This window comes from Microtus oregoni, unplaced genomic scaffold (assembly GCF_018167655.1).
Source record: "Microtus oregoni isolate MIOR12 unplaced genomic scaffold, Mior012 000021F_ref0000039, whole genome shotgun sequence".
Taxonomy (NCBI): Eukaryota; Metazoa; Chordata; class Mammalia; order Rodentia; family Cricetidae; genus Microtus; species Microtus oregoni.
In genome coordinates this window covers 33,815,201-33,841,879 of record NW_024543080.1, presented here as the reverse complement: position 1 = coordinate 33,841,879, position 26,679 = coordinate 33,815,201, and positions in this window count along the sequence as shown.

Here is a 26,679-nt window from a genome sequence, read left to right as displayed (position 1 = left end):
GTGAAAGAACCTTCTATAGATACACATCTGTAATAGAATTGATATCCAGAATATGTAAAGAAAAAAACAAACAAAAAAAATGACAAAGAAGCAAATCACCCAACTAGGGGATTTAAACACAATTAGCAACAGAAAAAGTAAAAAGGACTTGGAACACAGAGACAGGTGGGTCTCTGTGAGCTTGAGGCCACCGTGGTGTACTTGAGTGAGTTTGAAAACAGGCAAAAGCTACACAAAGAAGCCCTGACATGAACAGATTTTTAAAAAAGAAAGAAAAAAGCTTTATATGAAGACTAAAATCTTGTTCATTTAAAATTAAGGCATCCACTCTAAAAATGTGAGGAAAATCCTCAGCGATCTAAAACTAAATTTATAAAAATTACTATATAAGTCAGCTAACCATTTCTTGGCATATACCCAGGTGATTTGACTTCCTAATCTATGGATACCTACTCACAAGTGTTCACTGCCACCCTACTTTGGATAGTGAGAAAATGGAAATAACATAAATGTCCTTGGACAGATAAAATGATAAGGATGTGGTACATATACACAATGAGATTTTATCAGCTATAAATAAAACTGAAATTTGCAATCGAATAGATGGATGAAGAAATGATTATATTGATTCAATTAACCAAGACACAGGAAGACAAACACATCATAATTTTTTTCTCATATGCTGTTCCCATTCCAAATCTTCAGATGTGAGAATACATCATGAAATACCCATCAAACCCCTCAAAATATTGTTGTGGAATATTTGTTTAAACTGTGTGAAGAAGTATTATTGTGGCTAGTTTAATAAAAAGCTGAATGGCCAAAAGCTAGATAGGAGAAAATAGGCAATATTTCTGAGGACAGAGAAAATTCTGGAAAGAATTGAGTCAGAGATACCAGTGAAACTCAGAACAAGCCAGACAGATCAAATGAGAGGCAAGAAAAAGTCACATGGTAAAATATGGATTAATCAAAACAGGACAATTTGAGTTATAAGAGCTAGTTGGGACTAAATCAGAACTAAAGCCAAGATTTCATAATTAAGAAAGGCCTGGGTCATTATTTGTAGGCCAGTGGCCCCAATGATGAAGAACTATTACATTTGACACTTCAACACATGGCACAACCTCACTGACAGAGAAGGCATAAAAGCTGGAACTTCCACAATTGCCACTGGAACTTCTCTGAGAGTCATTTCTAGGACCTCAGAAAGTGACCTCAGGCTTGGAAATCACTGGGAAGGGTGTGAGTCCTCCACTGCCAGCACTGTTGCTGCAGATATACTGATAAGATAGAAGATCTAGTGAGAGACTTGGGAAGTCCTTAAAGAGAGAGTGAAATCATATTAAAAAGAAGAGCTTTCCCCATGTTAAGAATAAGAAATATCACAATACAATTAGTTCTTTGTATAAGGCTACTAAAGATGACTTGCAAATGGACAAAAAAATAATGAGGGGATAAAATATTCAACTATGATTGACATAATGACTAAATTAATTACAATCAGTTTGGTAATTCATAATTTATCTTTCAAAGGTGGTATTATAACTGTGCCAAATATGAACATTTGACAGACAAGACACTAGTCTGAGAAGTACTTCTGAGTGATAAGATACAAGCCTTAAAAGGACCTCGTAGTAAAGATAAGTAAAATAGACACAGGCTGAGGAATTTAAAGCAGAACCTGATGAACCATTGAATTATGAAACTGAAGAGATGGAGCCCAAGATTATAAAAAAAATAAAATTAATTTATTCTGTTCCAACACAAGAAGATCACCAGATGATAGGTACCCCCAAAACAATTCAGAATTTATTAGGGACCCTGTAGAAATGTTAGATTTGGAAACTAGGTCTCAGTATCAATAGAAAACATGGTAGAGAACAAAGCTAAAGCCATAGAACAATGACGTAGGGCTGGAGGTATTGAAACTTTCCAAGACCAGCTTCTAAGTGAAGGTCGATGTGCTAATTTGCAAAGACAGTTTAGATATGATGATCATACTTTGTCTCTACACTGTGTAGCAGCTTTGAATGCTTGGGACATGGTTGAAGAATGAGGAAAGAGGATTGAGTCATTTACAAAAGTTATACAAGGCCCAAAAGAAGTCTTTACTGATTGTTTTAAAGATTTTATAAAACTCTACATTGAATGATATCAAATACAGAAGTGAAATAAATATTAATTGAATCTTTGACTTTTGAAAACGCTTATTCATAATACAAAATGCTAAAGGCAAGATCAGCCTCCAAAGATAAAACGACACAAAATACTGCTGATATTGTATGTCACTTTTATGATGATATTTAATAGGACAAGTGATTTTTTAAATTTCAAGAAAAGACAAAATATCTAATGTTTTAATTGCAGTTAAGAAGGGCATTTGAAAGAGATTATAGGCAAAGTAATCCAAGAAACAATGATTTCTCTTGAGATAATTCAAATAGAAGGCCCAAGTCTTTTTGAGTATGACACAAGATCAACTCAAAAAAAACTAGTAGCCCTCCTATACACAAAGGATAGAGAAGCAGAGAGGGAAATCAGAGAAACTTTACCATATGATAGCCACAAATAGCATAAAGTATCTTGGGGTAACACTAACTATGGAAGTGAAAGATCTATGTGAGAAGAACATTAAGGCTTTGAAGAAAATAAAAATGAAGAGCACACCAGAAAATGGAAGGATCTCCCATGCTCTTGGATGGGTAAGATCAACATAGTGAAAATGGCAATTCTACCAAAGGCAATCTATAAATTCAATGCAATCCCCATCAAAATCCCAACAAAATACTTCACAGACCGTGAGAGAACAATAATCAACTTTATATGGAAAAACAAAAACCCAGGATAGCCAAAACAATCTTATAAAATAAAGGATCATCTGGAGGCATTACCATCCCAGACTTCAAACTCTATTACAGAGCTGTAGTAATGAAAACAGCTTGGTATTGGCATAAAAACAGAGATTTTGACCAATGGAATCAAATAGAAGACCCGGATATTAAGCCGCAAATCTATGAACACCTGATTTTTGACAAAGGAAGCTAAAAGTATACAATGAAAGAAAGAAAGCATCTTCAACAAATGGTGCTGGCATAACTGGATGTCAACCTGTAGAAGAATGAAAATAGATCCCTATCTATCACCATGCACAAAACTCAAGTCTAAATGAATTAAAGACCCCAATATAAATTTTACCAAATTGAACCTTGTAGAAGAGAAAGTTGGAAGTAGACTGCAGCACATTGGGACAGGAGACCATTTCCTACATATAAACCAGTAGCACAGACAATAAGAGCAACATTGAATAAATGGGACCTCCTGAAACTGAGAAGCTTCTGTAAAGCAACGGACACTGTCAATAAGACAAAAATGTATCCTACTGAATGGGAGAAGATCTTCACCAATCCCACATCAGACAAAGGTCTGATGTCCAAATATATAAAGAACTCAAGAAACTAGATATTTAAATTCAAATTAACCTAATTAAAAAATAGGGTACTGAACAGAGAATTTTAAACAGAAAAAGTTCAAATGGCCAAAAGACACTCAAGGTCATGTTCAACCTCCTTAGAGATCAGGGAAATGCAAATCAAAACAATATTGAGATACCATCTTACACCTATCAGAATGGCTAAAATCACAAACACCAATGATAGCCTTTGCTAGAGAGGAGGTGGAGTAAGAGGAACAGTCATCCATTGTTGGTGGGAATGCAAACTTTTGCAACCACTTTGGAAATCAGTGTGGCTGTTTCTCAGGAAATTGGGAATCAACCTACCTCAGGATCCAGCAATACCACTCTTAGGAATATACCCAAGAGATGCCCAATCATACTACAAAAGCATTTGTTCAACTATGTTTATAGCAGCATTATTTGTAATAGCCAGAATATGGAAACAACCTAAATGCCCCTCAATGGAAGAATGGATAAAGGAAGAATATATATATCCCATGTGTCCACAGGGATGTCCCCAGCTAGGTCCTTGGGCAGCAGAGCAGAGGGTGCCTGAACTGGCCTTGACCCACTTTCACACTGATTATTATCTCGAATATCACCATAGAATCTTCATCAGGTGACAGATGGAGATAGAGACCCTCATCAGAGCAACGGACTGAGCTCCTAAGGTCCAGTTGAAGAGCAGAAGGAGGGAGAAGATGAGCAAGGAAGTTAGGACCATGAGGGGTTGGTCCACCTTCTGAGGCTGCATGACTGATCTAATGGCAGCTCACCAAATCCAGTTGACTGGGACTGAACGAGCATGTGATCAAACTGGACTCTCTGTGGCTGCCAATGGGAGCCGATTGAGAAGCCATCGATAATAGCACTGGGACCTGTTTCTACTGCATACGCTGGCTTATTAGGACCCTAGTCTATTTGAATGCACACCTTCCCAGGCCTGGATGGAGGGAGGAGGGCTTTGGATTCCCCACATAGCAGGGTACCCTGTCCTCTCTCAGGCAGGGAGAGGGAGGAAGGAATGTGAGTTGGGGAGTGAGAAGGGAATGGAAAGAGGGGAAGAAGTGTAAATTTTTTAATGGAAAATTAAAAAAAAAAGAAAGTATGGCAAGGACCAACATTGGACTATTGAATGGAGGTCAACAAGGAGTAGGCAAGGTAATCCTTTGCTACTAGGAAATGTCCTGAGGGGCCTCCCACAGGTCTCATAACAAGGTAGTTCATATTCCCTGTAATCATTAGAGAAATTTATCTACAGAGGAATTGAAAGACTTCACAATTTTTGTTAAAACCACACTCCTCTGAATGTGATCAAAGACAGAATAGCTTAAACAAACATAGGAAAATGTTCAAGAGAGACCAGAAAATAAGTATTTGGGAAACCACTATAAATGATAGAAACCAAAACTAAATATTCAAATAAATGGCATTGAAATTGAGTGTTTGGTAGACACAGGAACAGATAAACGATGGTTTCAACAAAATCTTGGCATTTAGAGTGGCCTCCTTAGGTGATAAATATCCATCATCTAGGGATTGCACCTTTGTGTCAGGTAAAACAAAGTGTAAGATTTTTCTAGTATATGGGGTCAGAAAGACAGATAAGTTAAGAAAATAAAAAAGAAAACATGAGGCTAACCTAGCAATCAGTTAATAGGGACATGATTTGTTACAGCACTAGAAAACACAGATTAGCATTTTACCAACCTCAGAAAAAAACATAAAGTAAAAAATGCTTCTGAGAAATATAAAAAAGGTTTATTAAGAACAGGCACAAAACATTCTGGTTGTATCTAAGCAGAGAACTACAATAGTTGATATTTTAAAGTTACAAATAGCCCCACCTTTAAAATGGCAGACTGACAAAACTGGGTGGGTAGAACAATGGCCTTTGACATCTTAAAAATTAAAGGCACTAAATTCTCAACATAGTGAATAATACCCATTCCTTGGAAATCTCCTATATTTGTCATTTAAAAAAAAATCTGGAAAAAGGACAATGTTCAGAGATTTAACACCATAAATATGGTAATTCAACAAATGAGTTCTTTACAGCCTGGAATTCCCTTGCCTTCTTTTTTACCTAGGGGATAGTCTATTTTAGCAATGAATTTTAAAGACTGTTTTCTTTTACTATATCGTAGGCAGAGACTGCTCGTTTGTTTCCCAGATGCCCAGACCCAAATAATCAATTAGAAACTCCCAGAGATCCCACTGAAATCAGGAGCAAGGTTGTCCATTCTCTACATCTCTATTCAATATAGTTCTTGAGGTCTTAGCTAGAGCAATAAGACACCAAAAGGGGATCAAGGGGATACAAATCAGAAAAGAAGTCAAACACTCACTATTTGCTGATAATATGATAGTTTACATAAGTGACCCCAAAATTCTACCAAGGAACATCTACAACTCATAAACCTGTTCAATAATGTAGCAGGATACAAGATTAACTCAAAAAGTCAGTAGCCCTCCTGTACACAGATGTTAAATGGTTGAGAAAGAAATCAGAGAAACATCCATCACCATTCACAATAGCCACAGATACCATAAAATATCTCAGAGTAACTCTAACCAAGAAAGGGAAGCGGAAAAATAATGTTGTGGTCAATAAAAATCAATAAAGAAAAAGAAAAAGAAAAGATTGTGGTAGTCCAAGCACATACTCTATGGCCAGCTGAGTCTGGCACACGCTGTGCAGTGGAGCCAAGAAAGGCAGCCAGGAAAGCTCAAATGGTTATACCTCCCACAGTTAGCACAGGGAGTTGGTTAAGGTAAATGCCTAGTGGCTAATTGATGCATGAGCCAGGGAGCCTATACAGGTAAATCTGTGACTTAACAGAGGATTTACGCATTCTTCTAATTTTGTGGTTACAAGATTTAAAATGAAAAAGCAAAGATAACAAGAATTGACATGGTTATACCCACCTAAGCTTTGCCATATTACATGTCAGTCTCAAAACGATTGTAATGGTGGATACCTGACAACCTGAACTAAATTCGCCAGCCAGTCATGGTCTATAGAGGGACTACTGAGCATGGCCTGTGCCCAGGCAAACAGGCAATAAGGGACCTACCTCCTGGTCTTAAGTGCCGAGGCAGGACGGCCAAGCAGTGGAGGGAGCATGGCTTGTGTCCTGCTGCATAGCCCAGCTTCAAGTCCACATCCCAGTTTCCAAGCCTGACAGCCAAACAGCAAAAAAGCAGCCTTAGGGAATTGCAGTTTTAGGCCAGTCAAGTGTCTGTGAAAATGTAAATGAGCAAGTTTAGCCTGTCAGCTAGGCAAATTTGCAGTCTGGATGAGAAAAATAGCTTATAAACTATTAGTAAAATACCCAATAGTGAAAACCTTATTTAAAATATCCTACAGGAGATTTTGAGTCACTAAGTATAATTCTTAAGGGAGTAGTGATCCAAATTCCAACAGACTGCTTACAGGAGCTACCAGACAGGTACTCATGCAGGTAGAGTATGCTACATAGAAACAGACAGTACAATATATTAATCGTGATCAGCCTTGGAAAGCATGTGTATTACCTACAAAGCTCACTCCTACAGCATTTTTATTGCAAAATGGTCCACTTTTATGACTGCACCTTCCTATTTTACAAACTAAGGTATTAAACCCTTATTTTAAAGCAGAAGCTGGCTTACTATAGAAGAAGAGGATGGAATCTAGGAGATATTTTGGCAGCGAACCTGCTATGATCAATGTTCCTTATACTAAGCAACAGACTGATTGTTTCAAAATAGTAATTCTTGGGGAATTATGTTTGCTCAATTTTAAGGCAAGATTAATAGTTTTTCCCAGCTGATCCATTGCTGCAATCCACACAACTGCATTCCTTTATTTTCCCTAAGGTTGTCGTGAAAGATCTTTGGAGGATGATATGTTAATTTTCTCAGATGGTTCTTCCAATGGAAGAGCTGCATGTGTTGTTAATGGAGAAGGGCATGTAGTACAAACAGAACTGGCCTCAGCTTTACCCCGGTGAGAGGTAATTTTGTCAAGGCTGGTCCCCGACAGGTGCGCTCCCACTGGAACAGTACCAGTAAACCGCGAGCCTTATGGTAAAATATAAAATAATAGAAATGGATTCATTTAAGATGTAAGAGCTAGTTAATAACAAGGGCAAGCTAATAGGCCTAGCAGTGTTTTAATTAATATAGTTTTTGTATAATTATTTCAGTGGCCAGGAATGAACATGCATCCTATAAAACTATACTTTTACAAGCACCGGATAGGAAATAATTTGTCTTCACATTGGCTACTTATAATAATTTTCAGCCTGTTCGAAGGTATGATTAAAACTTCTTCCAAAAGGAATATTAGATAGCACCATCTTATGCCAATAATTTTACAGCATTCATTAGAAATAATATGTAAACAGTTTCTCAATTAATAATTTGACATTATATGGATGATATATTACTAGTTGATTCAGATAATGATACTTTAAAAGAAAATATTTGATGAAGTAAAAAGAGTCTTATTTTGTTTTTCTCCTGAGAAACACAAAGAGGAGTTCTAATAGTTATTTAGAATATGAACTAGGTTACCAGAAATTTCAACTAAGCACAGAAAGTGCAAGTCAGGAGAGATCAATTATGAACTCTAAATGATTTTCAAAAATTGCTGATAGATATTAACTGACTACAGCCCACAGTTGGATTAACAAGTCAAAAACTAAATAATTTATTTCAAAGCTTACAAGGTGATAAGGAGTTAACAGTCCAAAATGAATGATCAGCTGGGGCTTATGCAAAACTGCCTCTGGTAGAACAAATATTTTAGGATGCACATGTGGATTGCTTAGATCCAGAGCTTGACTGTATTATGGTTATTTTATTTTTTACACATTATCCTACAGGAATTCTTATGCAGAGAGAAGATAATATCTAAGAATGGATAATTTCAACAGAGAAACAGAGCAAATAATAAAGACCTATAAAAAAATCTCTAAATTGATTCTGAAAAGAAAATTGAGACTTCAACAATAAGCAGATATAGACCTAGCAAAAATTGTGGAACAGAAAAATGAACATTGGCAATAAACTTACAGTACTTTATTTATTTATTTTGGAGAGATAAGGAACAAGTATCCTAAAACCAAGATACTACATTTTATAAAAAAAAAAAATACAAGTAATTGGATTTGCTATCATGTAATAAAGGAAACACAAATTTCAGTAGTCCATAGATTCCATACTGATGAAAAGAAAAGAGGAAAGGCAGGTATTATGTCTTGAAAACCAAATAAACTTTCCCAAAGCCCTGGACGATTAGCAATAGTGAAGTCTTCTCTTTCTGGTGTGATGATTTAGCATCAGTGACTGTAGTTAGTGGTGAGTATAAGATCTTAGTCCTCGTAGATCAGCTCCACTGTCTCAGTGGGTGGATGCACGCCTCGTGGTCCCGAATTCTTTGCTCATGTTCTCCCTCCTTCTGCTCCTCCTTGGGACCTTGGGAGCTCAGTCCAGTGCTCCTGTGTGGGTCTCTGTCTCTGTCTCCATCCATCACCAGATGAAGATTCTATGATGATATGCAAGATATTCGTCAGTATTGCTCTAGGATAGGGTCATTTCAGGTTCCCAATCCTCAGCTGCCCAAGGAACTAACTGGGAACCTCATCTTGGGCACTAGGGAGCCCCTCTAGGGTCAAGTCTCTTGCCCACCCTAAAGTGGCTCCCTTAACTAAGAATTGTGGTTCCGTGCTCCCCTATCCACCCTTCCTTTATCCCAATTCTCATGTTTCCCAGGTTCCCCCTCCTTCCCTTCTACCTTTTCTCTCCCCATTTCCCCTTACCCCCATCCCAACCCCCCCCTAGATCCCATTTTCTCCCCAGAAATTTGGTCTACTTCCCTTAGCCAAGAGGACAACTTATGTTTTTCCTTGGGTTCACCTTCTTCCTTAGCTTCTTTAGGTTCACCTATTGTAGACTCCGTGGTCCTTATTTATGGCTAGAAACCAATTATGAGTGAGTACATCCCATATTCATCTTTTTGTGCCTGGGACACCTCACTCAGGATAGTGTTTTCTATTTCCATCCATTTGCATGCAAAATTCGAGAAGTCATTGTTTTTTACCGCAGCGTAGTACTCTAGTGTGTATATATTCCATACTTTCTTCATCCATTCTTCCATTGAAGGGCATCTAGGTTGTTTCCAGGTTCTGGCTATTACAAATAATACTGCTATGAACATAGTTGAACAAATGCTTTTGTCATTTGATAGAGCATCTATTGGGTATATTCCCAAGAGTGGTATTGCTGGGTCCAGGGGTAAGTTGATCCCGAATTTCCTGAGAAACCGAAACACTGACTTCCATAGTGGTTGCACAAGATTGCATTCCCACCAGCAATGGATGAGGGTACCCGTTCTTCCACAGCCTCTCCAGCAAAGGTTATCCTTGGTGTTTTTGACTTTAGCCATTCTGACAGGTGTAAGATGATATCTCAAAGTTGTTTTGATTTGCATTTCCCTGATTGCTAAGGAAGTTGAGCACGACCTTAAGTGTCTTTTGGCCATTTGAACTTCTTCTGTTGAGAATTCTCTGTTCAGTTCAGTGCCCCATTTTTTAATTGGGTTAATTAGCATTTTAAAGTCTAGTTTCTTGAGTTCTCTATACGGGGAGCTCACCAAGGCCAGCTGGACTGTGACCGAAAAAGCATGGGATAAAACCGGACTCTCTGAACATGGCGAACAATGTGGGCTGATGAGACACCAAGGACAATGGCAGGGGGTTTTGATCCTACTTAATGTGCTGGCTTTGTGGGAGCCTAGCCAGTTTGGATGTTCACCTTCCTAGATATGGACGGAGAGGACCTAGGACTTAACACAGGGCAGGGAACCAGGACTGCTCTGTGGACTGGAGAGGGAGGGGGAGTGGAGTGGGGGGAGGGGGAGAAGGGTGGGAGGAGGGGGAGAAGGGTGGGAGTAGGGGGAGAATTGTGGGAGGAGGGGAAGGGAAATGGGAGGCTGGGAGGAGGTGGAAACTTGTTTTTTGTTTATGTTTTTTTTTTTCTTTTCGCAATAAAAAAAAAGAAAAAAAAAAGATCTTAGTCCTAAAAAATTACTTCTTATAACTTTTGGTAAATGTGCTTCTCTCCAAATTTTACCATCATAGTTACCATTTGATATTCACAACCTGACTACCAAACTGCTTACCATCACAGCAGCTGTCAGTAAGAGGAAAGGGGAAATGCTCTAAATCGATATGCTTGTATAAAACTATGAAATACAAAGCATTGAATCTAAACAATCTCCTGAATTTAAGGACCTGGTCCTGAAAATAAAAGAAATTTGAATATTTACAAGAAAAAAAATGTCTATAAGAATAAAAAACATTAGAGTATTTAAAATGCTGATTGGGAGAATGAGGATACAAGTTTTACTAATCCTATATTGCTTTTGAATTATAAAAAGAGTGTTGTGATTTTGGCAAAGTTTGGGTAATTTTTCATATGAAACATGATGGGAGTTCTTTCACCTCACCTCTTATTTTTCTACTGTGACTTCTGTAATTAAAATAGATACACCTCAGAATGATTCTCTTATCATTCTTAAATATTAGCTAACTTTAATAGAAATATATTTGTGACACTTTTCCAAAGATCCCTGAGAAATCTAATATTTACAAAATTCAGCTCATGGATGAAAGTGCATTGTGTCCTTAATGGTCAGTTTTGTGACATTATTAAAATAACATTTCTCGTAATGTTTTTCATGTCTTGCATACATCCAACAGTTGAAATCATTGAATTGATATACCATATTTTACATCCTTGTTGTTGAAAGGTGTCATACCTCAGACACAAGTATATCAGAAAGTGGCAGCACTTCTTTCTTTGGGAATATTGTATCTTATCTATATGACAATGGAAGGCGATTCATAAATAGCATTATATAATGGAAATCAATTGAATTTTTGCCCGCATATTTATTTAAATATTACAGATGAATATGATGCCTTAATAGATAAACTTTACGAGAGCATCAGAATATAGCATGCTTACAGATACCTTTCTTTTTTTATTTATTATTTATTTATTTAAGATTTCTGCCTCCTCCCCGCCACCGCCTCCCTTCCCCCTCATCAAGTCCCCCTCCCTCTTCAGCCCAAAGAACAATCAGGGTTCCCTGCCCTGTGGGAAGTCCAAGGACCACCCACCTCCATCCAGGTCTAGTAAGGTGAGCATCCAAACTGCCTAGGCTCCCACAAAGCCAGTACGTGGAGTGGGATCAAAAACCCATTGCCATTGTTCTTGAGTTCTCAGTAGTCCTCATTGTCAGCTATGTTCAGCGAGTCCAGTTTTATCCCATGCTTTTTCAGACCCAGGCCAGCTGGCCTTGGTGAGTTCCCAATAGAACATCCCCATTGTCTCAGTGTGTGGATGCACCCCTTGTGATCCTGGTGATCTCTCTCCTTCTGCTCCTGATTTGGACCTTGAGATTTCAGTCTGGTGCTGCAATGTGGGTCTCTGTCTCTGTTTCCTTTCATCGCCTGATGAAGGTTAATATTCAGGAGGATGCCTATATGTTTTTCTTTGGGTTCACCTTCTTATTTAGCTTCTCTAGGATCACGAATTATAGGCTCAATGTCCTTTATTTATGGCTAGAAACCAAATATGAGTGAGTACATCCCATGTTCCTCTTTTTGGGTCTGGTTTAACTCACTCAGGATAGTGTTTTCTATTTCCGTCCATTTGCATGCAAAATTCAAAAAGTCATTGTTTTTTACTGCTGAGTAGTACTCTAATATGTATATATTCCATACTTTCTTCATCCATTCTTCCATTGAAGGGCATTTAGGTTGTTTCCAGGTTCTGGCTATTACAAACAATGCTGCTATAAACATAGCTGAGCATATAATTTTGTTGTATGATAGGGCATCTCTTGGGTATATTCCAAAGAGTGGTATTGCTGGGTCCAGGGGTAGGTTGATCCCGAGTTTCCTGAGAAACCGAAACACTGCTTTCCAAAGTGATTGCACAAGTTTCCATTTCTACCAGCAATGGATGAGTGTACCCCTTTCTCCACAACCTCTCCATCAAAGGCTATCATCGGTGTTTTTAATTTTATCCATTCTGACAGGTGTAAGATGGTATCTTAAAGTTGTCTTGATTTGCATTTCCCTGATCTCTAAGGAAGTTGAGCATGACCTTAAGTGTTTTTTGGCCATTTGAACTTCTTCTGTTGAGAATTCTCTGTTCAGCTCCATGCCCCATTTTATAATTGGGTTGATTAGCCTTTTACGGTCTAGTTTCTTGAGTTGTTTATATATTTTGGAGATCGGACCTTTGTCATTTGCGGGGTTGGTGAAGATCTTCTCCCAGTCAGTGGGTTGCCTTTTTGTCTTAGTGACAGTATCCTTTGCTTTATACTAAGGATAAGGAAGCAGAGAGGGAAATCAGAGAAGCATCACCTTTCACGATAGCCACAAATAACATAAAATATCTTGGGGTAACTCTGACCAAGGAAGTGAAAGATCTATTTGACAAGAACTTTAAGTCTTTGAAGAAAGAAATTGAAGAAGATACCAGAAAATGGAAGGATCTCCCTTGCTCTTGGATTAGGAGGATCAACATAGTAAAAATGGCAATTCTACCAAAAGCAATCTATAGATTCAATGCAATCCCCATCAAAATCCCATCAAAATTCTTCACAGATCTGGAGAAGACAATAATCAACTTTATATGGAAAAACAAAAAACCCAGGATAGCCAAAGCAATCTTATACAATAAAGGAACTTCTGGAGGCATTACCATCCCTGACTTCAAACTCTATTACAGAGCTACAGTATTGAAAACAGCTTGGTATTGGCATAAAAACAGAGAAGTCGACCAATGGAATCGAATAGAAGACCCTGACTTTAACCCACAAGCCTATGAACACCTGATTTTCAATAAAGGAGCTAAAAGTATTCAATGGGAAAAAAAAAGAGCATCTTCAACAAATTGTGCTGGCAAAACTGGATGCCAATCTGTAGAAGAATGAATATAGATCCATATCTATCACCATGCACAAAACTCAAGTCCAAATGGATTAAAGACCTCAATATCAGTCCGAACACACTGAACCTGATAGAAGAGAAAGTGGGAAATACTCTACAACACATGGGCACAGGAGACCACTTTCTACGTATAACCCCAGCAGCACAGACATTAAGGGCATCATTGAATAAATGGGACCTCCTGATACTGAGAAGCTTACAGATACCTTTCTTTGTTAAATATTTGAAAAGGTTCTCCCTATGTAGACTACAGTATATGCTTATGAATATTTCTCCTGTCTCAAGATTCCAACAATATCTCAGCCTCAGCCTCCCAAGTACTTAAAATTCACTTGTTTGTCACTACTCTTCCTGACTATTTGCCTTTTCAAAGCAAAAAAATGAAAAGAGTTGGCCTTGAGTAGTTGTCATTTTATTTTAGACACTGTACCAGACACGACATATTTCCTTCCCAGGCTAAACTCTCAGCCATTAGACAATTGACAACATATATGTCATTTGCTAAGAAAAATAAATAGGGAGAGGCTATATTTTATGAAAAAAGAATAAAGACTACGCAGATTTGAACATCATAGTCATCTGTGTCAATGTGTTTTTTATAATTGAGAAACATAATACTCTCAGAAAGGTAAAGAAGAAATAAAAGCTATCAAACACATGCGCTTTCCTCTGTTCCTCTGCATTGATTGACAGCTTGAGTTCACACAGCTCTGATGCTGTACTGATGACCTCACATGACTCCACTCAAAAATTGAAAAAAAAAAGGCTCCTCAAGTAAAAAAGTAAATGAGATATCTCATTTGCATTGAAATGGGAGAGAATCAAAGCAAAGGACAGTGACTCCACCAAGTGCATTTCTTCACTCCTAATGTCTTGGTGATGTCATTTTTTGGCCCTGTTTTCTATAACGCATGCCTATGCCTTTTATTAAAAATGTGTATTATTACTAACTTAGGAATCAATAAAATCATGTGTTATTTTTAAAAATAAAGATAGTAAGTAGATATGTATTTCTGTTTTAAATTATTTTATTGTTAGCTTGTGTATAAGATTTTTTTTAAATCTATAATAAATCACCCAAAATTACTAAATAGTAAAGTAGTAAAATATACTGAATTGGAAATTTTTTAATGATTGACTTTAAACATTATCCACTCTAGGTGAACATATATTTGAGCCATTTTAAATTTGTATTTCTTTCTGATTAAAAAAAAATAAATATAAAATCATTATAAAAACATTATAATATTAGCTATATTTATTTTACTTTACAGTCAAAGTCTAAGTAAAAATTCAAAACGACACTGTTGAAGAAGAGCTATAATGATGTTACATCATGATAAGTACATGAAATTAATTATTGTTTTGTTTGTCAAACTCTTTGCAATTTACACTTCCAAGAGAGTCACATCAATAAATCTCTGGTGTATGTGTTCACAGAGCCTAGCCTCTTGAGAAGCATTTATTTTAGAAACTATCTCCACATAAAAATATCTTTTTATAAGAATCTGGATGTGCTACAGCATCTCTCTCATACAAATAAATAGAAAATCCCACATTGATGAGGGAAGAAAAGTGAGTTGCTATTTTCTGCTTCTTCTTTCACTGATATATGTGAGGTCCAAAGCAATGAGATATTCTATTTGGAGGAAGGTTGGAGAATTGAGCATTTGACTTCTTTTTTTGTTTGTTTGTTTTTGTTTATTTTTTTTTAGTTGTTGAATAAAATTTCCGCCTCCTCCCTGTCTCCCATTGCCCTCCCCCTCCTCCCACAGATGACTCCCTCCCCTCACTCCCCTCCCCCTCTCCCCACTCCACTCCCCCTCCCCCCACTCCATCCCCCCTCCCTCTCGAGACTGAAGAGCAGTCCATGAAGGAGGGAGAACATGAGCAAGGAAGTCACGACCACGAGGGGTGCACCCACCCACTGTGACAGTGGAGCATTTGACTTCTATACAGATGCCCACCTCAGATATGTCATGAATTCTGGGCCCAGGCTAGTTCTAATGGCTGCAGAGTATAACAGTATAATGTGTATGGCTGCGGGCTCAAAGAAAACTCCATTATCACACACGTACACACACACACACACACACACACACACACACACAGGAATCTCCTACCATTTTTGCTATCTTCTTTTCTTCCAGAACCTTGGCAATTGCCAGTCTGCTTCTCTCACAACCTTTTCTCTCTGTTACTTTCCTTGTCCCTCAGAATAAGCCATGGCAATCTCCTTCAGATGTATCTGGCTATACTCTCTCTAATCAACAATGAAAATCTTTCCTGTAACCTTGGATTGGCCATCTTGATGTTGTCTTTACTGTGTTCCTCTTTACACACACACACACAAACATTATGTATATATGTATATATATATATATATATATATATATTAAATGGAAATAGATTAAGTGGCTAAAAACATAAATTTAAATAAATCATATTTATCCATCAGCAGGGCAAGAATGGGGAAAAGTTCTTCTTTAGCAAAGTATGACAGCACTGAGAACATCAAATTTCCATGGCATATTTAACTATTCTTTCACACCTGTTTTGCTTGCTCTGCTGGACTCCTTCCTACTTGCTAGAACTGTAAAGGAAAGGTTCTTATCCCACTGATTCTAGTTTGGTGTAGTCCAACCCTGTCTAAAGACTCTTCACCCTCAAAATTACTCCAGCTAACTACTTCTACTCAGTATTTTAAAGGGCCTGCATCATTGCATGGCTTCCTCTTAGGTTATCACAATAGTGCAAGTGCAAATGCAGTTCACTGTTTGCAAGGTATGACTCCAAATAGATTAAAGAGCATAAGCAAGAAACTGCTAGCAGGCATGAACCAGAAAGGGGAGGAGAGAAGGAAAAGGGGAAAGAGAAAAAAGGGAGGGGTTACATTCAGATCAAATTATAAATATTATAAGTAACATCTATTTCTACTTTTACTTTGTTTTCCAGGTTTCTTAATGCCCTTGATTTGTTAAATATTTTTTCTTTTATTCTTGACTTTTTAAAAAGCAAAGTTTCAGGAATAAATAGTGCAGTCTAGATTCTATACTTCTGCTTCTATTTTATTGATTCTTCTCTGTGCAACCTGAACAGCTCAGGTGTCAGTATCCTCAAGGCAGAGCTACCTCAAGGGTAAACATTCCTAGGAAAACATCTAAAGGCTTGTTTTTAAATTCGGGTATTAAAAAAAGTTTTTCCTTTTTTCCCACTATTTCAAGTCAATAAAGTACTTACAGTCAGCTTTTGTTTTGCTCTGTATTTAGAATTAGTTGTTAAATAAATATAGCTTTTATTGCCTGGCTTTAAGACTCTACTTACTTTGTAATAAGTATTTTAAAAGATATGTTCAATCGATGCCAGAGGCCTTTGATTCCTGGGCCAGATGCAGCTTTGCTAAGAAACAAACAAGCAAACAAACAAATCATAATGTGGTAACCTTGAAGGGCACTCTTTAGAGGCAGAAGATGGGAAGCACAAGCTTACACCTCCCCTTTCCCCACTGGCAGTTTCATCGTGATGCTAATATGACCACAAATGTTGTGACTAAAAATAGCATAAATGCAGGAGACGTGGCCTTATTCTTGCTGCAGGCTGCCTAGGATGGAATTGCTGGAAAAGTGGTAGGAGTTTACCTGGGTGGTGGTCAGGAAAAAAAAGCTGGTGGACTGAGGAGGTAACATCCAGACCCAGGATCAGGGCCAGGAGTTGGGCCTCCCTAGCACCCATCTCATCCATTCGAGAAGCGAAGGAGATGGACCTAAAGATCCAAACTACAGGATCCCCACAACACAGGACAACAAAGGGTATCCAAGAGGAACCCCAATAAAGAACCGTAATAGATGGGGTAGCATAGGTCAGAGCTTCAAATGAGACTAATGATCACAGCAAATAAATATTTGCAAATGAAGATGAATAGGCTAGAGGGTGAATACTGTGTTTCACTGGACAACATTACTGCTTACACGAAGAGGTCTTCTTCTTTTATTCTTTGGTTCATTTTGTTTTGTTTGCTTTTTTATTTTGCTTTATCTTTTAAATTTTGTTTGGTTTTTTGGGGGAAAGTTGCAAGAGCAAAGGGCAGATCCGGGTAACGAGAAGATGAGTGGGAACAGGATGCATAATGTGAACTCTACAAAGAATCAATACAAGTTATAAGAAAATAAAACCATAAACACATATCATATATTCACAGTGTTCTCGCTGAACTGAATGTCAAGCAGTTGAGTGCACAATGTGCCTTTCTGAATGATCTCAGGGCCAGGAGAGTGTTCCATGTGTGTGCTTTCACCTGTTTTATGGCCATCTAAATACAATGGTTTCTTTCCTATCCACAAAGTCAGAAGCAGCAGGATCTCACATCACTGGATCACTGATGCTTTAGTCCACCATTTGTACATTTCAGGCTTCTTCTGATTATGTATTATTCACTGATATTAACCCTGGATTACCTGAAGTTTAACTAACTAGCACATTTATTACCATTTTTCAGCATCTATTTTTACTACAAACAAAACAAACAAAAATGAAAGATAGTGAGGTAATGACGAAGGACCCTTAGAAGCAGTAGATGGAATGCTGAGCTGAGTCTTTCCTTTTGGTAATATATCTCTCTTCAGCTCACATGGACATATTCCGGGAATGTTGTTTTTGGTGTCTCTGAGGCACAATGCTTTCAGCTGCCATGATGAAACCTGATAATCATTCCTTCCACCTGTGTGAGAGGTTAGCAGGGCGCTGAATGAATCATCCTGGCTGACATCTTCCTGCAGGAAGCTTGATGAGTGGTGGTGAATAAGCATCTTCACACTGCTAGGTGAGCTGCAAAAATTCTAAAGAGGCCTTTTTCTTTCTTTTCTGAATCCATCCCCAGTGTAACATATTTTCAGAACTCCATTTAGCAAGAGGAAAAATTCATTTTTCACCTCTTGAATACTGGCAGACATCGTCACTTGTTCTGATCAGTGCAATGTAGTGAACGTCTACATCTATAATATAAACTAAGGAAATAAACAAAGAGAAAGGGCCCAGTCATATCCACCCACCCTCTTTTTCTATGCTTATATTAAGACACCAGTTAGAAAGTCAAGTGAGCGTGCCAAAGGTCCTAAAACCAAGTAGCCAAGTTTAAGTTCATCTTCCATACCCTAAACAAAAGTTCAGCACGACAAAGGTTGCTTCCAGGCAATGAATTCTGTGTTGCTGTGCTTGCTGTGAGGAACCAATGTAGCCAAACATTACTACAACACAAAACAACATTATTCTTAATGACATTACAAGACGTGTCCAATGCTAAACATGCCATCTAGACATCTAGAGAGACTTTATTATTTATTCTCCACACCTTAATGAAAATCTCTACATTAATAATGATAACCCTATTTACTATATCTAGCTACTTTGTATTTGTTTCAATTTTATCTTTGTTCTTAAAATATGTTCTTTTATATTTGAAATCTAAGTAATGCATAATATATGATATTATGCATGTATTTCTGAAAGTACCTCAGTGTTTTACATAAACCAATATAGTAGATTTAATATATTAATATTTATAACTTAAATTCTTTCATTTTACAAGATAAATTTTAGAAACACAATGTTCTGCTTGGTGCATCATTGGTAAGAACATTTGGAAAATGCAAAAAGATAGCACCAAGTTGAAGGAATGACTTATATTCATAGAAATTTAAACAGTAGAAGATGTTTTTTTTACGCTGTCAACCACATAACAAACACTTAAAAATTGAACTAAAATAATTCATATTCATAAAATCACCAATAAGAGTAATAAAACAAAACAACTTGCTAGTCCCTCATCATTCCCATTTCCATTCATATTTGCACTTCATATTTCTATGTTATAATATTTAAAACATAATGTTTTCTCCTTAAACACTAATGAGTACAATCTCTAACATATTCTTTAAAGTGATGTTACATGCATGCACACATAGATATTGAAACAGTTAATATAGTCAAGTATATTAATCTACTGATCAGTTGCTTTTAGCATGGTAAATATCCAAAATCTACCATATTAACTAACCTCCTACTTGAAATATCCTATTATTAGTTGTAGGCATGCTACACTTTCGATCTCTAGGCTTCTTCATCCTGTACAAATCCAACTATGTTCTACTGTAGAAATATCCTACTTTAAATGTGTTTTATGTTTTTAACTAGGCTAACATGTCCAGGAACAAAAGTGATAGATACTAGCTAAGGAACGATCAATAATTAAACGAAAGAGCACTCGTAGGTAACCTGGACTCCACTGGTTATTGCTAAATAGGGACTTTACCTCTCAGTATTTCTGGGCTCTGTAAGAAGGTTTCCTCACCCTGTATGCTTCAGTTTAATCATCTGATATATTAGGAGTGATACAAAATTGTGAAGTTACAAATAATGTTAAATAGGTTAAAAGTGCAACCACTTATTGTCAGAGCAGTTATACAGTAAATGCTATGAAACTGTTCAGTTATAGTTCTTCTATAAAGGTAAAAAAGAAGGTACAATTTTTTTCAACTAAAATGATCATTTATTGTAAAGTAACCTTTAAACAAGAGAGGAGGAACATTCCGGTTATTACATAGGCACAATATATTTTATACTGAGCTTTAATTTTCAAACAAAAAAATCTGTAAACATTTCTCATACATTTTTGAATTTTGAATGGTTCCCGTTATTCTTTAGTGCACAAATTGGAGCCACCTGTCAACAGGAGGAAAAAGTAGTAAAGGAAAATCAGTGGGTCAGGGAAGTAACAGCATCTTCAAAGAGAGGCATCATGTACAAGGAAGGCAGTACTGTCTCAGAAAGACTGCCCATAGTAGATCTTCAATGACCTCTGCATTCTTAAGAAGCATTACTAGGCGGAAAAAAAATATTTACAAGGCTTATATTGCGTTATATTAAACAACTTTTCTTACTGAAGGGCAAAAATCAATGTAAAATGCACACTTTTATTTCTTCTTGCTCAACTTCTATGGGAAGAAAATGCCTATCTCAAAGTTGTACTAGTTTTATTTGTTAAAGCCTAGGACACAATTCAAGCAGACATGAAAAATACCAAAAAGGCATGAGATATTTACAGTGTTTCATAGTAATATTGACTCATAGTTGCTCTTTATACTTCTGCTTTAATTTCTGATTCCTTAGAGTTTACTGTGCATGAGTCTGCTGATAAGTATCACAAATAAATTTATAACAATGATAATCTCAACAGAAGCAATGATGTCAGAACTGTAGCTCAGATGAAATAGACTAGTGTATACTTAGGTCAAATGATTCCATCCTCAGTTTTGCTATGAGTTCCAGAATTTAAAGTAATATTTTTAACAAGACTAAAATCATAGGAGAATGAAATTGGCTAAAGAAATTAGTGTAAAGAATGATGCCAAGATAAGTAAATAAATAATAAGCACGGGTCACATAAATACATCAGTTGAAGGATAAAATTATTAGAGGGAATTTATTTAGGAAAGATTTTCCTCCTAGGCAATGGAGATATTTATTCTATAACCCTCACCTTGTCACTCATAGTCTAAGTTCATAGGACAAAATTTTCAACCCCAAAAAAACATGATTCTAAACTAAAGGTTTAAGGCAAATGAGTACTGTTTCTCTTTACTGAATTTATCAAATTTCTGGTCTGTGTGCTGCTTCTTTAAATATTTTAAACAGAGAACAGACCCTGCATCCCAGCCAATTAGTTTCTGGTTGAGTTAGAAGAAGTTAGAAAGATAAACAAAGAGACAAAATAATTGATCAGGACACTTCCAAGCAAAGAGCATTAGAAACAAAGAAGTTTTCAAGAAAATAAGTTCAAATGCCATGAGACCTAACATCAGTAATGTAGAAATGTGCTCTAGGAGTGCTAGCTGTGACATAAGAACAACATGCAGTTCAAGTTGCTATAAAACATTTTCAAGATTATATTATCATTCCATGTGGAATGCCCTTGTTCCCCACCTGTCACATTTTCTGAAGTGATGCTATGATTTGGATTTGGCTTGTCCAAGAAGATTCCAATGTGTCACAAGCTTTGTCTTCCAACTGTAGTTAAAGTTGTAGTGGTAGCAATCGTAGCCAAGTGTTGCTATGTTTAAGGGGTGAGGCTTGGAGTGAAGTCCTTATGTCATTGTGGACAGAATGAAGGTAACTTTGTGGGATCTCTGAATCTTTTTGTTTGTTTGTATGTTTTTGTTTTTTGAGACAGGGTTTCTCTGAGTAGCATTGGTACCTGTTCTGGAACTCTCTTTGTTAATCAGGTTGGCCTCGAATACACAGTGATCTGATGGCCTCTGCCTCCAGAGTGCTGGAACGAAAGGCATGTGCCACCATTGCCCGGCTCTGAATTCATTCTCATGAGGCAGTAGTTATATGAATGATAAACCTACTTTAGAGACTTCTGCATTGCTTTCTTGTGATTTGTTCTTTGGTACTGGCATGACTTTGTGTTTTCATTTGCCATGAAGCTAATATACCCTCAAACATGTGGAATAATCAGACAAACTGAGTCTCCCTAAATAAATCCATTCTCAAGATTTGCTATAATAACAGAACATTGACTACTCAAGGTGGTCAAATTTCCTTTGCAATTCTTTAAGAAGTCAACAGTTGCATTTTTGTACTCCATATGAGCTCAGATTTTTAAAAATATTTTGAATAGATATTTTTAATTATTTTTTTTCACAGTCAGGCTGTGGTGGAGCACGCCTTTAGTCCCATCACTCAGGAGACAGATGCCGGCAGCTCTCTGTGAGTTCAAGATCAGCCTGATCTACAAGAACTAGTTTCAGGACAGGCTCCAAAGTTATAGAGTAACCCTTCCTCGTAAAACCAATATGTATAAATATATATTTTTGTTCTGGGTTATCTCACTCAGGGTGATTTTCTCTAAGTCCATCTATTTGCCTAAAAATTTCTTGTGTCTTTGTTCTTAACAACTGAGTAGTACTCCATTTTTTTTCTAATCCATTCATTGCTTGAGGTAATCTAGGTTATTTTCAGTTTCTGGCTATTAAAAATAATTCATTATTTGCCATGTTTTATTAATACTAATGGGATATCTGAACTTTCCCTAATGGAGTAAGAAGAAAAAGGAAATAAAATATGGAAGCAAGGGGGTTAGGGATGAGGGTCTGGGAGGCTGTGGCTGGAATGAAAGATAAATCGATGAATAGAAGTTGTTTTTCAGGAGCTCACTTTCCGCCAAATAATCTTAGTATTCAAGCATATTGTCAACTGTCCTTCAATATATTAAAGACTTAAGATATTGCCAAAACTGTCTAACAGAAATATTTCAAAATTCCAATTTATTTTGCATACCATCCATAGTCATAAAAAAAAACACTGGAAGTTAAATGCTTAGAACACAAATTCAGCAAGATAAAAATCTCTTATCACAAAGTTTTGGGATAAAAAGTTGAGGTAAAGACACACATGTTCTTTTGGTATAAAAAATTAATCCAACTATATTATGTCAATGTCAGTTATAGCGTGGGATACTTTAACTATTTCACTGATAGTTGGGTGGTTTGAAAGAAAATAGCCCAGAAAGGGAGTGGTAATATTAGGAGGCATGGCTTTGTTGGAGTAGTTGTGGCCTCTTTGGAGGAAGCGTGTCATTGAAAGGATAGAGTTTCAATTCTCCTTTGCTCAAGCTATGCTCAATGTGGAACTTAATTCACTTCCTGCTGCCTGTTATAAAGATGTAGAACTCTTAGCTCCTTCTCTACCACTGTGTCTGCCATCTGCCATGAAGATAATAAACTATAATCTAGTTCAATTAAATATTTTTCTTCATAAAAGAGGCCTTTGTCATGGTATCTCTTCACAGCAATAGAAACCATAACTAAGACAATATTTCCCATAGAAATTTGTAGACCATTGCTAATTATCTTAAGTTTATTTTAAATGTGTATTTGTTTTAGTATCTATTCTAGTACTACTATTACACATGAGGTGGCACATAGCTCAAAGAAATTTATTGCTCTTTCTTTGGAAGGTGATATGTCCTAGATCAACATTCAGGAACATTTGATAGCCTATGATGGCTAGGTTCTTGGTTAATGAACAATACTTTCTTTCATTGTAAAGAAAGTTATTAGTCATGCTTTGACATTTTTTACAAGTTCATTAATCTTTATATAAAATGAATATATGCAAAGAATTGGTTAAAAATTAATTCAACCAGTTCATTGGATCTTTGTATTTATTAATCAACAAACACACTAAAATATCTATCCACTCATGTTACTTTTGTGGTTGATCTTAACATATAGATTTTAGAGCCATGGCATTCAGACTGTGGCAGTACTTCTCAGTTTTAAAGTACTTTGAATTAATATTGTCTCATTTGTAGAATAAATATGCTTTGAATGAGGATGAGCCTCTAGCAAGTAGATAATGGGTGCTTCTTGATGTCTGAAGAATGGAAGTTTGCGTGTGTAAAGGAAGCACAAGCATTTGACAATATTTTAAGAAACTGAAAGAAGTGTGAGGCATGATAAAACTTCTGTGTCTTAGAAAGTGAGCATTTCATGATCGCAATGGTTTTCAGGAATAATTATTGCTGTTAAAGGACTGTCAGATACTCTTTAATTGGCTAACACTAGACTTTCTCAGGACGGGAAGTTATTAAAATTTAACCTCGATCATCAAATCTGAGTATACATGTGAGAGGCAAAGCCACATCAAGCAAGCAGAAAAACACACATCTGCATATTAGACACGTGGCCTGACTGCAGGATTGTGTGGTCTGTATCAGCAAGTGTATATCCACCATGAGGGAGAAAAGGGCTCAAGAACATAATTCCCTAACTGAGGAGACATGGATAGTTGCTGACTTCTTACAGAAGATTGCCAGCTTTTTTAATGGTATGACCCCTAGTACACTGACCACATACCATCAGATGGACTTATACTAATGAGTTTATAGGAAACATTAGCTGAGTATAATTGTGTGTGAATATATACATATATATGTGTACATATACAGACATGAAATATATTAGACATACATAAAACTCATATATGTCATATAAATGACAAACATATACCACATATATGATAGATAAAATAAATGGCAATTATTTTGTATGTATGTGACATATCTTATTATATAGGATATATATTCATGTCATGTATATAAAGCACAGATATATAAAGTTATATGACAAAAGGTTGGGAGTCAGGTACGTTAGAGGTGGGGGGATGTTTCTGGAAAGAAATAAGTGGAAGAGTAAGGGGAAAATTATCAAAATACATGACATCTACATAATAAATTCTCATAGAATTAGTAATTTTTTTTGTTTATTTAAAAACATTCTATGATTCAGTGATTTTTCTAGAAAATATGATGCATTTAGATATTTTCTTGATTGCCAATTACTGATGAAGATTATATTTATTTAATAAAATTACCTTTATTATGTCATTTCTGTGGTAGCTTAGTCTGTTCACTTTTAATTATTAGAATAGATTTATATGTTAGAGAACAGATGGGAAAAGTAAGATAAAAATGGGACTAATCAACAAAAGCCAAAAGTAAAGTTAACAATCAATATCTTTTTATTTTCATATCAAATTTTTAAGATATTACTGTTTTATACCACTCTATTAAAATAGTAATTGAATGTTTAGAATAAATTAATGCTTTTATGTAATATCTCATTTAGCTTAGTTTAGCCTCGAAATTGCTCTATAGGTGGGGTTGTCCATGTGTAATGGATCCTCCAGATTAAAATCTCAAATTGAGGAAGTTTAAGTATTCTTTGTAATGGCACTAGGCTTTATATTCAAATTCTGTAACTTTTTCAAAACTATTTGTCTTAGCTTAAACTTCTCTGACTAAAATTATATTGTTCATTTCAGGTGGTTTCTATGAGCAAGATTGTACTGCTATAAAATGTGTCACTGCATCAAGTGATTTTCCTCATTGCTTTTTATTTAAAACACTGTGTCCAATTGTCTCCATAGACACAATGTTAAAATAAAAAGGCTTTTACTAAACCCTAAGCATCTTTGTTAATGTGTATTTCAGATCTCTAGGTAAAAAATGTCAATCTTCTATTTGTTTAAATGCTATTTTTTTAATTAACAATGAGTATAAACAACAAAATGTACTTTTACTGGTATTTAATTGCTATATTAAATTCTCAAACTAAATATTCCATTACAAATATGTTTCATATTGTTTTGTTTATCCATGTATAAATAAAAAAAATCAAGGTGATAAGTCAATACAAATAAAACCAAGCTTCAAAGAGAAAGTTGTTTGTAGGCTAATTTGAAACTTAGCTATTCACATTTACAATTATTTAAAGTTGGTAAAAGAAGCATTCATTGTGTTACTTTATATTTTATGTACTAGAATACAAAATCATTCATTCAAAAGTATAACACAAACACTGTCATCTGAACCATGTATGTTCAAACTATTTAGTAGTGTCTCTGCAATGTGGTATGCTTTTATTCACTAAATCATATATTATCTTTTGTGCTATTGTATTTGTGCCTGACAGTCCAAACATTTGCGCGCGTGCACACACACACACACACACACACACACACACACACTTCAATTCTCATACTTCATTGATTATTTCATGATTTTATTTATACTCTTGGATATTTTCATCTACGTGTGCATTGGATCCTTATTATGTACATCCCAAACACCTTCTCTCCTGACAAAACTTCCTTCAAAATTCGTATCCTTGCTTTAATATTTTAAATAATCCATGAATCCAGTTAGTGCTGCCTGTATGTCATATTACGCACTGAGGCCTTGCCAACCTACCAGTGCATCGTGCAAAGAACAGTGATTCACATTGCTAAGGGATGGATGGTTCAGCAGTTAAAATCTCTGGTGGCTCCTATGAAGAATAGCTGCTCAGTTCGCAGCACTAAGATCACCCAGTCTGCTATATTCTGTGACTCCAGTTCCAGGGAATTCTCCTCCCTCTTCTGGCCCCTGGGAGTCACTGTACATATGCAGACAAGCAAAACAAAATGGTAGACATACATTAAAAAAAAAAAAACTGAAGACATTTTTTGTTTGTTTGTTTTTTCAAAAAAAAAAAAAGAGCAACTCCTATTTTCTGGGAAATAATCAACTGCCAATAGCTCTTTAGCTGCCAGTGGGTCACTTGTAAATATGTTTTGATCTGTGTTCCAATTTTAAAATTGGTTTCTTCT